The 15,863-nt window shown below is 47.9% G+C and overlaps 1 pseudogene; it reads right to left on the bottom strand.

Moving 5' to 3' along the window:
* Window positions 1-13,414: 13,414 nt before the first annotated feature.
* LOC130022029 (zinc finger protein 253-like) overlaps window positions 13,415-15,863 on the bottom strand; it is a 45,176-nt pseudogene continuing 42,727 nt past the window's right edge.

Here is a 15,863-nt window from a genome sequence, read left to right on the forward strand (position 1 = left end):
CAAAGCAAGCCCTGGAGATGCAGAGAGGAACTGGCCTAGCAGCAGCCCAGAGAGCTGGACAGACACTGGAAGAGGAGCAGAGGCTGGTAAGAACATCAGAGAGCACTGTCTGGTCAACGCACTACCCCCTGAAAACACCAAACCAGTGAACTCTTGCCTATAAGGAAAATAATTTCAGAAGCCAAATTTTAAATCCACAGTATGGGGCAAGAGGGTAGTACAGTGGCTTGGGCGCTTGCGGAACTTGCCTTGCATGTGGTCAATCTGTGTTAAACCCTCAGAATTCCAAAAGGTCTCCTAAGCACCATCTACGTGTAAAGCCCGGAGGAGGCCCTGAACACTGCCCATTTGCACCAACAACATCATATATTCTGATCCTAAAAATGGAGGCTAATGGGCAGCAAGCGATTTCGGTCACCTCGGAGCCTTTTTTGTCCTTTAAGCAGATCTGAATCATTTTTATCATTCTAGTGAAAACTACATTGAGGGGACTTTGCTAATTCTAAATGTGTGTGTATGTGTGTTTATCTATATCTATATCTATATACTTATATATAAATATAATATATATATATATGTAATTTGTTCACAGTCAACCTCCACCAACCAGTTTTGTAGAATGCAGGTTTGGATTTTGGCGCTACAGATGGCAGAACTTTGAGCTTACCTGAGGGCTGAGCACCTGATTTACCTTTGGGGGACATGGCATGGCTCCCCCTGCATCTCAGACACACGGACACAAGAGGGGGAGAGTCTCTGACTATCTCCAAGTTTGCAGCAAATGGAGCGGGGTTGGGGGAGAGGGAAAGACAGGAGAAACGTTCCAACTCCAAAAAGATGCTCAAAGAATGCTCAGGTGTCAAGACAAATTCTGAAGTGGGAGGGTTGGAGTCATACCTAGTGATGCTCAGGGGACAATATCACCTAGTGATGTTGTGGCTGGGATAACTCTGGTAACCCCAAGAAACACAAACACCCTCCTGGCTGTACTACTGCACCAGCCCCTGAAAGTGAGACATTTAGAACCTATTGCAGCTGGTCCCTGGAAAACCCCTTTCTGTAAGTACTCACTTCAACAGCAGGGCACACTCCTGGTCTTGGAGAGATGGACAGTATAGCAGGTGAGGTGCTTGTCTTGCACTCTTGGAATCTGGACAGGTGAGGCAGAAATTCTTTTTTCTGAGGAAATATAATCACATAGGGTTAGCAAAGCTAATAAGTTGATAGGGAGTTTTTCTTTCAAGCAGCTAAGCTGGGGTCAATATGCAACAGCACACAGGCTTCCCCACTCCAGCACTGCTAAAAATGACACATGAACTCAGAACTAAGAGTAACCCCTGAGCACTGAGTGCTGCTCTGGCCAAAAAAAAGTACAATAAATTAAGTAATGAAGACATTTCTGGGGCCGGAACGATGGTACAGCAGGTAGGGAGTTTGCCTTCCATGCGGCCAGCCTGGGTTCGATTCCCAAAATCACATATGGTCCCCCAGTACTTCCAGAGGTGATTCTTGAATGCAAAGCGTAAGTAACCCCTGAGCATCGCTGGGTGTGACCCTAAAAATAAAAAAAAGAAATTTCTGTGTAAAGAGATTGGAGACACAGTATAGCAGGTGAGGTGCTTGTCTTGCACTCGGCCTAACCAAGTTTGAATCCTGGCATCCCATACGGTTCCCTGAGCCCAGCAGGAGTGATCTCTGAGTGCAAAGGCAGGAGAAGTAACTGAGTCTTGCAGTTGTACTTCCTACAGACTAAATAATTAATTCATTTAAATGAATAAAGGTGTGGTGGCCAATAGTGATCCTAAATAGCATTATTATAGGGTCTAGGGCACACTCTGGAAGTGCCCAAGCTACTTCCTGCTAAGATGGCATATTTGGTTGCAAGACCCACTGTAGCAACACCCTGATGCACCCCTCCAGACCGCAACCTGAGTTGGCTTAGAGCTACACACCTTGGGGCCTGAGTGACAGCACAGACAAATGAGCATTTCTTTTGAAGGCGGCCAACCTGGGTTTAATTCTGGGCATCCCGTATGGTTCCTAGCACCACTAGGAGTGCTTGCTGGATTTAGGACCAGGAGTAACCATAATGCCTCGCTGGGTGTGACCCAAAATGCAAAATAAATAAAAAAAGGAAAGAGAAGCTCCCCACCTCCCTGAACTCCCAGAACCCACTGAATGCACAAGAACCAGTGAAAATCAAAGGCTCTGCCAAATGCTTTTGAGCCCCAAGCACATAAAGAATATGCCGCGCCCCTCCCCCATCCAGCCCGGCCACCCCCCAAGAATGACAGGCCAGAGCGGAGGTTTTTTTTTTCTTTCATGCTGCTGACCCAGATATGGGGTACCCTGAGCAACCCCAGGAGTGACCCCTGAACACTGCCAGGTGGGGCTCAACATTCTCCCACAAGGAAAAAGAATGCCCCCCAGGTCCCTTTGATGAGGGAATCCCATGTTTTAGCTCTACTCCACAATCAGCCTAAGGAATGAAAGGGGGCCAGTAACGGGATGTCCTGGGGTCACTGCTGGGATGATCCACCCAACCCCGTGACTGACCAGTTGCTGGAGTCACCCCGAAACTAAGATAACGCTGAGTTGCTCTCACACGCCCCATCAGATCTGGGGGAGACTGAGGCTCCCTCTAGCTCTGACACTTTCTGCTTTGTGAGGGCCCGAGCGTTGGGTCAGCAGGGAGGGCACTGGCCTCATATCCTCCTTGGATCCCCAGGGAGGGAGTCCTGGGCGCCACCGGATAAGGGTGGCATAAAATAAAATAAAATTAAAACTTTTTTTGCCACTTTTGTTTGTTTCGTTATTGTCCTTGTTTCTGGAACTTTCAGAAAGAACTTAGCACTTCAAATTCGTTTCTCTCCTCGACCACGTGCTTCCTCTACCCACCCACATTTTCTTTGGGGGTGCTGGGGGGCTTTGTTCAGGGGTTACTCCGGGCTCTGGGCTCACTCCAAGCCGTGATCTGCGGCTGTGAGGTGCCGGGGATCGAACATGGCCGGCCGCGTTCCCCCCTTACGCATCTTCCTAAATAAGTTCTACTTAGTAAAAACGACGGTTTTTCCCTCAAAATCAATTTATAAACAAGATAAAACTTTCAGTAGGAGCGCTAGGTGCATCCCAGGTGAGGGGCCGCCACCCCGGGCCACCGCCACGGAGCGACCCCGCCGCCCACAAGGCGGAGACCGCGGAGGTTCAGGCGCTCAGAGCGACCACCCAGGCGGGCGGCGGGAAAACCGACCTTGGGAAACCCCGAGCCCCCCTGGGTGCCTCCTCACCTGCTCCTCGCCTTCCGCAACCACTGACCCGTCACTGAACGTCAAGCCCTGCGGATAAAGGTCGCGGATTTTGTGATGTCACCTGCATGTTCGCCCAGAGCCTTAAAGGGCCAGGCTTCAAATATTCCTGACCAGGTAATTCCCTGGTCAGAGAGGTTCATTTTTTCTCGTTTCCAGCATCCCATACGGTCCCCCAAGAACAGCCAGGAGTAATCCCTGAGTACAGAGCTAGGAGTAACTCCTGTGCATCTCTGGGTTTGACCAAAAAAAAAAAACAAAACAAAAGGCAAAAGAAAACAAAAAGTGTGACAGTGATAACTGTGATCGAGGGGTGATTTTTGTACCCATTCACTTAGTTCCTATTTAATCAGTTTTCACCTGGATTCCATCATCAAGACCCATTATTTACAGGGGCAAGAGCAATAGCACAGCGGGTAGGGCATTTTCTTTGCATGAAGCCGACCCAGGTTCGATTCCCAGCATCCCGTATGGTTCCCCGAGTACAGCCAGGAGTGATTCCTGAGTGAAAAGCCAGGAGTAACCCCTGAGCATCTCCGGTTGTGACCCAAAAAAGTAAAAAATGGACACATTATTTACTGGTTAACGTACACATCAAGTTCAAGTGCTGGGGCACTGGAATAGGAAATAGTAATCATTACTATAATTATTATGGTTTGCTATATAAGGTAACTCAGGAGGTTAATTCAGGTTCATAAGGAACCTAGGCCTTAGTAGGCATATGAAAATACACAGTGGCAAGAACTCTTAAGAGTGTACAGAATGGGAAGACCTTTGTGTTTCCCTGAACTGCAGTCATCAGCAATTCCCTTTCCCTCATAGTACTGACATCACCAGTTTGATTTGAACTTGAGAACTGTAACATAAAGAATGAACTAGGAGTGTATATTTAATACATCAAAAGGTTGAAGCCGAGTGTGTGCCATAGGATCCCCAAAGCACCACACTCCCAGAGTAATTCCTGAGTGCATATTCAGGAGAAACCCCTGAGCATCACCCAGGTGGGAAACAAAAATGAAAAAAATGGTCAAAGGACAAGCCCTGAGGAACCCAGAGATAATGGAGGCATTGTGTATCCCACCCAAGGCCTGGGGGAGATTAAATGATGCATTCAAGGTAAATTGAAATTCAGATTTTAGGGACTGCTGGGCATTTGTCTTGCAGGGAATGATTGAATATGATCCATTTCCCTCCCAGGCCCACCAGGAGTGATCCTGCCTGTGGAGCCAGAAGTAACTCCTGGGCATTTCTGGTTGTGCCTTACACCCACCCCTACAAAATAATACTTGTTTTGTGTATTGAACAGAAAGGGCTATGTCAGGGGGATCAGGTTTATAAATGGCAGATGTGAGCAATTTTAGTCATCCCTGTGATCAAGGCTTTCTCTGCCTGTAGATGGTTTTTCTGGGCTCACCTCCAGTATCACATGGTCCCCTGGTACCACAGGGAGTAATCAGCTACCTCGGCAGCACTGGGAGCCTTAGGATTTGCATCTTTGAGGAAGGAGACACAGTCAGCACTGCTCAGGGCTTATTTATTCCTGCCTTTGCACTCAGGCGTCACTCCTCTGGGGCCAGGGTTGAGGTCTCCTAATGTCCTAACGTCCAGCACCTCCTAATGGTTTGGAGGGAATTAATGTGGGCATGCAGGCAGATAGAGAAGGTCCACCCTCCCAAGGCAAAGGCAATAAATTTCCTGGTAATAGCTCTGAAGTTGTGAAGGACAACCTTGCAAAAAACAGGAATTAAGGCCTGATCAGGCCCTCACTTATGGCCAGCAACAGACCCAGAGAAGCTCCTGCAGAAACAAAAGGCGAGGAAAGGAATTTCAAAGAAGATCATCACCACTCCCAACCTGCCTGGGCAACCTCCTTAGCAACGGGACTTTGACCTAGGTAAAGCCTAGATTGGATTCCCTCCTTTTTGAGGGAGACTGCTCATTGGCTTTCCAAGACATTTGAGGGAGCAGGGCAAGTGGAGGATCCCCGAGTAGGGGAACCAAAGTCTTAGTCCAGAAGGATGTGGGGCCCCCCACCAGTGTTTCCGACCCCCTCCCGCAAATCATATAGTCAGATCAGGAGGTGTGGACCAGGTGGGGCGGTGTGGGGGTTGGGGAATGACTCCAGACCTCAATTGTGCTGCTTCATTCTCGAGGGGTCCGTGTGCCAAGAGGAGCCTCCTCTGGTGGATTCAACTCTCTTACACCCGCAAAGGGCTGGAGGGGATGAGAGAGTCCAGCATCTTCCAGCCCTGCCCGCATCCAACTGGGCCTTGTGTCAGAGAATAAACTGGGGATCTGTGTCCGGGTATCCCTGCTGCCTGGGGCTTGCCCCACTCACTCTATGTGTGGAAGGATACCCAGTGAGCAGTGCTCCAGAGCCAGCTACCCGAGAGCAAACAGGGTGACACAGGAGAGGCTTACCTTCCCACAGTACTACGTGTCCAACCTACTCAGTTCTAAAGGTCACCAGACCCCACGTCCACATATCACAGCACCCCGCGTTGCTGAGGGTGCCATCTTCCGTCCTGAGTTTTGAGGTTCCTATACACATGAGAATTCCCATGTCTTTTGTTTTCCGTTCAGGAGGGTGGCAGAGGCCAGATTCAACTCCAGCATCTCCAGATGTCTGGGGTGAAGGCAACAGCTATCTGAGGAACTAAGGTGTGTTCAGAAGAATTTTAATTAACACAGAAATATTGAGCCTAAGACTGGGCAATGTCCTTCCCTGGAAAATCTAAATACATCAGTTCTTCCAAGGAATTTTTTTTTTGCTTTTTGGGTAATACCCAGCAATGCTCATGCGTTACTCCAGGGTCTGCGCTCAGAAATTACTCCTTGTGGTACTTGGGGGACCATATGGAATGCCGAAGATTGGACACAAGTTGGCTGTATGCAAGGCAAACATACTACCAGCTATCCTGTAGCTCTGGCTCCGAGGGTTTTTTTGGGGGGGGACTGTTTTGGTGTGTTCCACAGGTTTCTGGGAAACATTGAGTACTAGGGATTGAACCTGGTCGGTTACAAGCAGGGTGAGATTATTTTGTCGTTGTTCAGTTTATTTTGAACAAGAAAAGTTATGAGCCCTCTTTGCTCTGTCTGTGGCCCAGCTCTTTGGAAAGGTTTCCAGTTATAGTCAACCCCATGTGCCATAACCCCACATTCTGAGTATGCCCAAACCCACTTCTACAAAGAAAAGGGGTCAGGGATACAGCAAGATACAGCTCAGAACCCACCAAGTTAGGGTGGGGGAATCTGCCATCACAGGACTGAGGCTGTCTTGGTTTGATTTGGTTTGTTCATGGTTTGGGGGCCCAACACCAGCAATGCTCAGGGTTACTCCTGGCTTTGCACTCAGGAATCACTCCGACATGATGGTGGGCTGTACGGAGAGCCAGAGAAAGAACCAGGGACCTGTGACTGCAAGCCAAGAGCACTAACCGCCCTGCTCCAGATGCAGCGACCCAAGCAGCTTACCTGATTAATGACCCTATATCTAACACTGAAGTAAAGAAAAGGGCTGGAAATCAAGCGTGGGAAAGGTCAGCCTGCAGCAGTTCTGCGAAGCGCTATGAAGTGGAACTGTGGGCATTTGCGTCCCTCCTCAGGCCTGTTTCTCTTAAGAATTTCCCACCCTTGGGTTTGCTTCAGGGATAAGTATGGGATAATTAAGGATCAAGCAAGTCGCTTCCACAGGTGCTGCTGTACGAGTACCGGATGAGGACTTTCTTTCACTAGAGTAACCTGGGTTCGATTCCAGACTTCAGATCTTGTGGGGTACATATCTGAATCTTCTTGGGGGTTGAGTGGGTTGCTCACGCTTTGTCTCTGGTCAGGAGGGGTGCAGAGGATTGAACCTGATGTGGAAAGAACAAGGCAAAGTCTTTTATTTTTATTTTTTGTTCTCTTCACTGAGCTAGAAACCTTCTGAAGCCACTTTGCTACGTCTATGACCAAGCCATTGAGAAATATTTCCTGTTATTGGCAACCCACACCCCAGCACACCACATTCTGAGGAAATCCAAACCTCTACTACAAGGAAGAGGCAGCATGGATACAGGAAGATACAGATCAGAAACCCCTCATTGGGGTGAGGGAATCCTCCAATAAGGGACTGATGCTGTTGTGGTTTTATTTGGTTTGTTCATGGTTTGGAGGCCACAAATCCAGCAATATGCAGAGGTTCTCCTGGCTCTGCACTAAGGAAGCACTCTGGCATGATGGTGGGGCTGTATGGAGAGCCAAAGAATGTGAGTGTTTTCTTTCACTTGGGTAACCTGGGTTCGATTCCAGTGTTCAGATATTGTAGGGTACATAACTGGACGCACTATAAACAGTGCTCCTCTCCCACAGTCCAGGAGCTTCTTTCCTGGGGTGGTTTGTGTCCATGGACTGAGCAGATCAGTCTCCTAGTAGCTTTTCCCAGGGGAGCACTTCTTTGCAGCGTGGACGCTCACTTCCTTCCGGTCACCCACAGAAGACACTCCACCTGTCTTGGCATCTTCATGGGGCTGAGGGTATAATTGCTCACTCGAGATTTTGTCACCGTGCACATGATCAGAAAAATTCCACCTGGACTGGCTGCTACCCTGAAGAACAGCAAGGGAGTATTCCAATTACTATGCTGTGCCTAAGATTCTCCTTGTTCAGAAAATTCTAGACCATCAGGTTGGTTTCTAACAGTTACCTGACTCAATTTCAATTCTGACATGTGGATGAATTTTCCAGGCAATGACCTAACATTTCAGCAATATGGACAAGCAAAATAAACCAACGGCAGGTCACATAGCTGTGTAAAATTTTTCCAACTCAAAAGAACATACACAGTAAGTGGAAATAACTCCCTCTGTAGAAAATTGAAGCCTCAGTTTAAAATGAAAATAAAAGGGGCCTGAGACTGGGTTTGGTTCTAGCTCAGTTTGGAGCCCGGGATACACATGTGAAGGCAATGATGCATCCCCTCACAGCCGAGATGTACCTTTGCAAAACATCTCACCTGAAGCAGGTTCCTCTCCAGGATCATTGAGTTTTTTTGTTATCTTGTTCTATTTACGTGGGCTGGAGCGATAGCACAGCGGTAGGGCGTTTGCCTTGCACGCAGCCAACATGGCCGACCCGAGTTCGATTCCTCTGCCCCTCTCGGAGAGCCCGGCAACCTACCGAGAGTATCTCGCCCGCACGGCAGAGCCTGGCAAGCTACCCATAATGTATTCGATATGCCAAACACAGTAACAACAAAGTCTCCCATGGAGACGTTACTGTGCCAGCTCGAGCGAATCGATGAAAAACGGGAGGACAGTGACAGTGTTCTATTTACATAGGTGGGGAGAGGGTCACACCAAGCATTGCTCAAGGATTCCTGCTGCTGGGGCACTGGGGACCATGTGGTGTGCTGGAATGGAACCATAGTTTTCTTCCTGGTGCCAAGCAAGTGCCCTTCCTAATGCAAAAGCACTAGTGCTGAACCATTGAGTTCTTTTCAACACACTTGTCTTTGCTGTCTATCAAATGTAAAGTCACAGTATTTCCCCTGTAATGAAAAGAATTTTGGGGGAGTCGGTGCCATAGTACAGGGGTAGGCCTTTGCCTTGCAAACAGCCAGCCCAGCTTCAATTTCAGGCATCCCATGTGGTACCCCAAGCACCCCTAGAAATAATTCCTGAGCGGAAAGCTAGGAGTAACCCCTGAATATCGCTGGATGTAACCCAAAATGCAAAAAAAATAATAAATAATTTTTTTAGGTTTTATAATTTTATTATATGTGCTGCCAAACAGTTGGAATTGGAAGATACCGTCTTGAGTGAAGTTAGCCAGAAAAAGAAACAATAACACAATGATGTCACTCATCTGTGGAATACAGAACAGTGGATGTGGAAATGTACGGTAAAGTGACTGCTTAAATCATCCCTGACTCCAGTGTTTAGAGAGAAGCCGGTCAAAGAAGGAAAGAAATCTGGGGGCAGAAGAGAACCAGATCTTTACGGGGATCAGGGCTTCATTTATGCCAGCGACATGAGTGAGGGGTGTAGTCATTTACCCAAAATACAGATGCAACAGAATCGAAAAACAAGAGATCTAAGCCGCAACCACTGAAACTTAGTCATGTGGTTGTCCAGAACAGGCGGGAGTGGAGTTGGGACTGGGGTGGGTACAGAATATGGGAACACGTGTGACACGGGTGCAGGGATTGGTGCTGAATTATTGTACGCCTTAGTACAAGTACGAATAACTTTTAAAATCCTGGCACTTTAAAAAACAATACAATGAAATAAATTTCCAGATTTCAGCACCAACTGACGTTAAAGACCCTCTAGTTCCAGCATTAGGCTGATATTTTTCCTGTGGTGCTGAGACCATAGATGTGGTTGTGGGGATGGAGCCGGACCCTACCTTTCAAGTCACATGCTGGGTCCACTAAGCACACAAATGGCATAATATTTAGTCTCAACAAGAGAATCTTACCAGCACACTTGTATGCAATATCCATGTTCCCAAATGAAATTGCTGCAATGCCATATCCTGAACCTGTGATTTGAATTCTCAAATCAAAAACAATACACAAGAATTAGTCCAATGTTGAATGGTACAGACCTGAATGGCTGAGCAGGTGAAGGACATCTCCATGATTCTCAGTTAGAACAAGCCTACAGAAAGAAAAACTCTGCTGGAAGTGTCTCTGGGAGGAGCACAGCAATTCCCGAACAAACCTTTTGGGTTTTGTTTCTGATCAGACCCAGTGATCCTCAGGATACAATAGGGGATGCCAGACATCGAAGGGAGGCAGTGTCTGTAAGGCAAGCACCCTCCCTGATACACTGCCGTTCTGGTTCCAATTAACTTCACTATGGGCTCACACTCACAATTTCACATGCAAACAATAAAACATTTTTGGTTGGTCAAGAGTACAACAGGTAGCCTTGCATGAGGCTGACGGGTTGATCCCTGAACACAGCTGAAAGCAACTTCTGAGAACTACCAGGAATAACTGCTGAGAATTACCCAGGCCACAAAACCAAAGAAAACTACATTTCTTTCTATACTCAATACACCATGGCGTGATCCAAAGGCAAAGATAAGCATGGTGTTAGATTGATAGAGCGGGGTCCAGTGCTCCAGAAAGGGCACCCGACCCTGTAGGTGTACATTCAGGCTGGTTATACAGCCAGGGGAAAAAGGGCCTTGAAACTCATGAACCATTCCACATACCTGACAGATGAGGAAGAATAACAACAAAGTCAAGAAATCAAAGCGTAGGATTGCTCGGTAACAGACAGCTCAGGGGAGTGAAGGGCAGCATGAGCACAGCACAGACACCTGAGCCGGGAACCCGAGGACCTCGGGGTCAGCAGCATGTTTCACATGCTCTCAAGGCACTCACACAGTGCCCAGGGCCTCAGCCAGGGTCCTCAGACACTCAATGGCACAAACACCTCTCATCCCCAGCTTTAGGGCTCCTCTTCCATCCAGGAGATTAACACTGGCTTCACCCCAAAAAGCCCTGTCCCCACAGAGATGGAAGCATGGATTAGTCACAAGGAAAAGACGACAAGTAAACCTCGTGTGTCCCTGGTCTAACTGGCCATATTACTGAAAAGGCATGACCATAATATCCACTTTCAATATACCAGAGATTGGTGGGGAGTGAGACATAAGATAAGGTTTCAATTTAAAGTTAAATAATGGGGCCCCAGATAATACCACTAACGGTCTAGGCTTGGCCCGGCATATGGCTGACTTAAGTTTCATGCCAGCACTGTATGTAGTTTTGTTTTGGGGTCACACTTGGCGATGCTCAAGGGTTAATCCTGTATCCACACTCAGGAATCACTTCTGATAGTATTGGCTCCATGGAAGGTCAGTGATTGATCCCGGTTTTCTGAGAGTAAGGAAGTGCCCTCCCCACTTACGCTTTCTCACCCCGGAACCCAATGGAGTTTCTGAACCTCTCCCAGAGTGATCACTGAGTGCACAGTCAGGAGGAAATACAAGCACCCAAGTGAGGACAAGGATGGCAAGACCCCCAGCTTTATTTTAAGGTAAAAACAAAGGGAAATAGAAGGCGGTATAGGCAGACAGTACAGCAGGTGGGGCAAAGGACATGCCCATAGTCAAACCAAGTTTGTGCCCTACCAGCCAGCCAGGATCCCTGAGTGCAGAGGCCAGGAGCAAACCCTGAGTCCGACTGGTTTGACCCAGAACAAATTTTAAAATCCGTAGAAGAGTCCAATGGAGGCAGAGTGACAATGTACAGGATTGGGGAATATGCTTTGCATGTGGGACCCTCTGACTTGATTCCAGGCACCATCTGGTCTCCTGGGAACACTGGAAGTGACCCCAAGCACTTAACACAACATTAACTGAGGGGGTTAGGCGCTAAGATATAAATGATCTTAGGGGACAGAGAGATGGCACAGCAGGGAGGGAGTCTGCTTGCATGCAGTCCAACCGGGTTTGATCCCATTTATCCCTTAAGGTCCCTGAGCACTGCCAAAAGTAATTCCTGAAGTCAGAGCCAGAGTAGCCCCTAAACACCACTGAGTGTGGCCCAAAAGCCAAAAAGTAAATGAACGAAAATTTTAAAATTACAAGTAAAAGAACTAAACAAACTTGAGTCACACTTTTACAAATTATTACTCAAGTTAGAATCTTTGGGATTAGTGAGAAGATATTGAGCAGAGGGCGCTAACCTTGCCCTGAGCCGACACAGGAGGGAGCCCTGAGCAGAGATTGGTGTGGCCCACACTTCCCCTCTCAAATAAATAAAATGACATTTCAGATAATAAAATAGGGGCTGGAGAGACAGTACAGTGGGGACAGTGCTACCTTGCTGTGGCTGATCTAGGTTCGAGTCCCCACGTCCCATATAGTCTCTAGAGCTCTTCCAGAAGTGATCCTTGAGTGCAGAAGCAGGAGTCATCCATGCGCATCACCAGGTGTGTCCCCAAACAAAGCAAACAAAGCAAAAAATTTAAGTTGGACTCATAGCAAATAAAGCAAGTGCTAAGGAGATACTCCAGAAGGTCGGGACTCTCCTGTGCCCTACACAAACTTAGTGCTCTGTACCTGCATCCCATATGATTCCTGAGCATCACCAGAAGGAAATCGTGAGTGCACGAGGAACACTCATGTAACAGGAGGAACTTCTGAGCATCGCCATGTGTGGCCCCAAAGAAAAACAAAGAAAAAATAAATGAAGTTGAAGGCCTGTCTAGGCTTGCACTCTGCAAACTCCTGACCAGGTTGCAATCCACAGTACCCGCATTGTCCCCTGATTACTGCCAGGAGTGATCTTTTGGCACAGGGTAAAGGTAAAGGCCCTCCCGTTGATCGTCGATTTACTCGAGCGGGCCCAGTAACGTCTCCATTGGAGACTTTGTTGTTACTGTGTCTGGCATATCAAATACTCTTGGTAGCTTGCCGGGCTCTCCGAGAGGGGCGGAGGAATCGAACTCGGGTCGGCCATGTTGGCCGCTTGTAAGGCGAACACCCTACCGCTGTAGAAAATGCTTAGTGTGGTCCCGGAACAATACCCAAAACAAAAGAAAACATGAAAGTTAAGTGTGGTAATAGAAGTAAATTTACTTTGTATATTTTGGGGGTTGCACCCAGCAATGCACAAGGTTTAATCCTGGATCTGGGCAGAGGAAATACTCTTGGCTGTGTCTTGGGATTGTATTGGATGCCGTGGATTGAACCTGGACTAGCCACAAAGAAAAAATGCCAGACTCATTATACTATTGTTCTGGCTGAAAGGAATTTCATTTCGTAAAGGAAGAAAAAGCTCATAGGGTGCTTGAATGCATTTAGCTGACCCGAATTTGATACTGGGCATCCAATATGATTCTCCATGTGTACCAACAATGATTTCTGAGTATAGAATCAGTAAGAACACCTCAGAATCAATAGTGTGCCCCAGATAGAAAGTAAGAAAAAATATGACAGAAAAAAGAAAGAAAGAAAGAAAGAAAGAAAGAAGGAAAAAATGAAAGGAAGTAGAGAAACAGCTATCTGCATGGCTGTCACACCTACCAGTCAATCAGAATCACAGCCTGGCCCAGCCCCTAGAAGCCCACATGGGTTTTTCTGGGCATGGGAAGCAGGCCCAGCAGCTCTCACCGACAGCCCACAGGTGCTTGTGGGGTCTCCAGGATCACATCCCCGTAGAGCTTCCTCTGAGAGGCATCCAGGCACGGCCACTCTTCCATGGTGAATCTCATGGACACATCGGGGAAGATCACCATGTCCTAAGCTGGTACACACAGGGGGTGTGAGTGAGGCCATCACACATCACACCCTATACTATGGGGCCTGAGGATGAGACACCCTAGTGCCCTAGAGGAGTACAGGGCCTCCTCCTCTCTTCATTCCCATCGGGAGGAACCACCCTCCTCTGCATTTCAGGGTGATGGGTGACAGGTCCCGGTAATCTCTTCAGAGAAGCCAGATCTGCTACAATGACACTATACTACAAGGTTCCTGCAGGTACTACACTTACATTGGGTCACCCAGGGACAAAGCCAGTGAATACTGCTCTGGTGAGCACTGCAGAATGAAACCCCCAAGTACATAAGCAGCAGCACCAAAAATAGAAGCTACACTGGGTTGGACCAAACACTAGACGACCCTCCATGTCACACATCCACACGCCCTGTTCTAGGGATGAGAAGGGGAGACTCAATGAACAGTGGCAAACTGAAAGCTCTGTGTGGACATATGTGCCTGTAGGACCCTGAAGTCACGGTTCAGGGCTGCCTCTAATCCCTGTTCAAGAGGCAAAAATGTCTTGATCTTGAACAACTCTACCAGATATAGACATATTTTGCTTGTCTCCCACGTACCAGCGCAAGCTCAGGCAGCATGTGAACGTGACACCGTGTGACTCAGCAGGCGAGGCTCTCCAGAGCGGGAAGAACAAGGCAGGGGAAACACATGTCTTGGGGCACAAGTCACTGTAGCTGCCAGGATACATATGGGACCAACACACCAGGGGCCCCTAATGCCCCTCAGGTGTGAACCTAGAGCACAGAGCCAAGAGGAAGCCCTGAGCACCTCCACTGTGGCACAAAAATAAATATAAAAGAAAACAAAGCATCAAGCAGCATGGTAGGGGTAGGGCTGGCGATTCTTCAGTCCCACACGGTCCTTCATGCACTCTGAGGTGCTATGCTGCAGTGCTGAGCCAGGAGTAATTGTGAACATCACAAGGTCTGGTCCCACATCACATCCCAATATAAAATAACCAAAAACCCCAAAGTTAGCCTTGGATCCCGAGTATCCTGTAAGATCCCCAAGTTCTCAAAGAAGTGATCCTTGAGCACTGAATTGGGAGTACTTCTGGAGCACCTCTGGGTGAGGACTCAATCCATATACAACAAAACAAACAGGGACAAAATTTACCTCATACAGCATAATTGGAAACCCTTTCCAGGAATCTCAGTCCAGGGCTCCTTCCTAAAACAACTGGAGACAGATGGGCCAGGAAGACAGCAAGTTCCTGGCACTGCACCATGTCATCTTGACACTTACCTCTTTACTGGCAACAGTGTGTCAGATGGTGTGTCACCATCATCTCCAGCATCTGTTATTCCTGAAGATCGGCAGGAGGCTATGTGCAAAGACCTGGAGAAGTCAGGACTCCATCCTAAAAACTACAGGAAGGTCCCACAGGTCCAGCAAGGGGCTGAATCTGAGCCCAGGTGCCCAAGCACATCAGCGTCCCCTGCAGGCCGGCATCAATGCTGGCCCCAGTGACCCTTAGCCTGAAAGTGGCACTGCCATGGGCTCAGCTAAAGGGCCTCAGCATGGGCAAACTATCAGGTGCCCTCTGGCACCTGGGCAGGGACATGCATGTGGGAACTCTCTGCAGGGACCAGAATCACTTCTGGGCCCATATGAGCCCAAAGCACAGTCCTAGTTCCGTCCTGCTGAACCGGGCTCCTCTGGGTCCTGATCTACTCTACTCCCGAATCAGCATATCCACGTGAGCCTCTTCCAGTACTTGTTCCTCTCTTGCAGGAACAGATTGGAATACAACGCAAATGTGTGTTGTAGAGCATAATTATCCTATTATCCAGAGTGTTTACTAAAGATCATGATAGGAACTGTGTCTGACAGTAAGAACTTCTTGTGTAAGTCTACTTTCTAACTAAACATTTTCTATCTCATGTGCCACAGCAATATAACAGTATACATTATCAGCTTGCAGTTGGCTGTCCCAAGGAAATACCCAAGCATACCTTATGGTGCCCTGACCCTGGCAGCAGTGAGCCCTGAGTTCAGTCAGGAGTTAGACCGACAAACTGTAGGATATGGCCTAGAAGGTCAGCAACTTGGTAACTCTAACCAAGCAGGAGAGAAAAGAAAAGAGAAAACAATGTCATGTGCAATGACAAATTCTAGCCTGCTATAGTTAAAGAGTCAAACAGTGGGTGCTTATTTATTTATTTATTGCTTTTTGGGTCACACCTGGCAATGCTCAGGGGTTACTCCTGGCTCTGAACTCAGGAATTACTTCTGCTGGTGCTTAGGGGACCATATGAGATGCTGGGAATTGAACCAGGG

Source organism: Sorex fumeus, unplaced genomic scaffold (assembly GCF_029834395.1).
Source record: "Sorex fumeus unplaced genomic scaffold, SorFum_2.1 ptg000019l, whole genome shotgun sequence".
Classification (NCBI taxonomy): Eukaryota; Metazoa; Chordata; class Mammalia; order Eulipotyphla; family Soricidae; genus Sorex; species Sorex fumeus.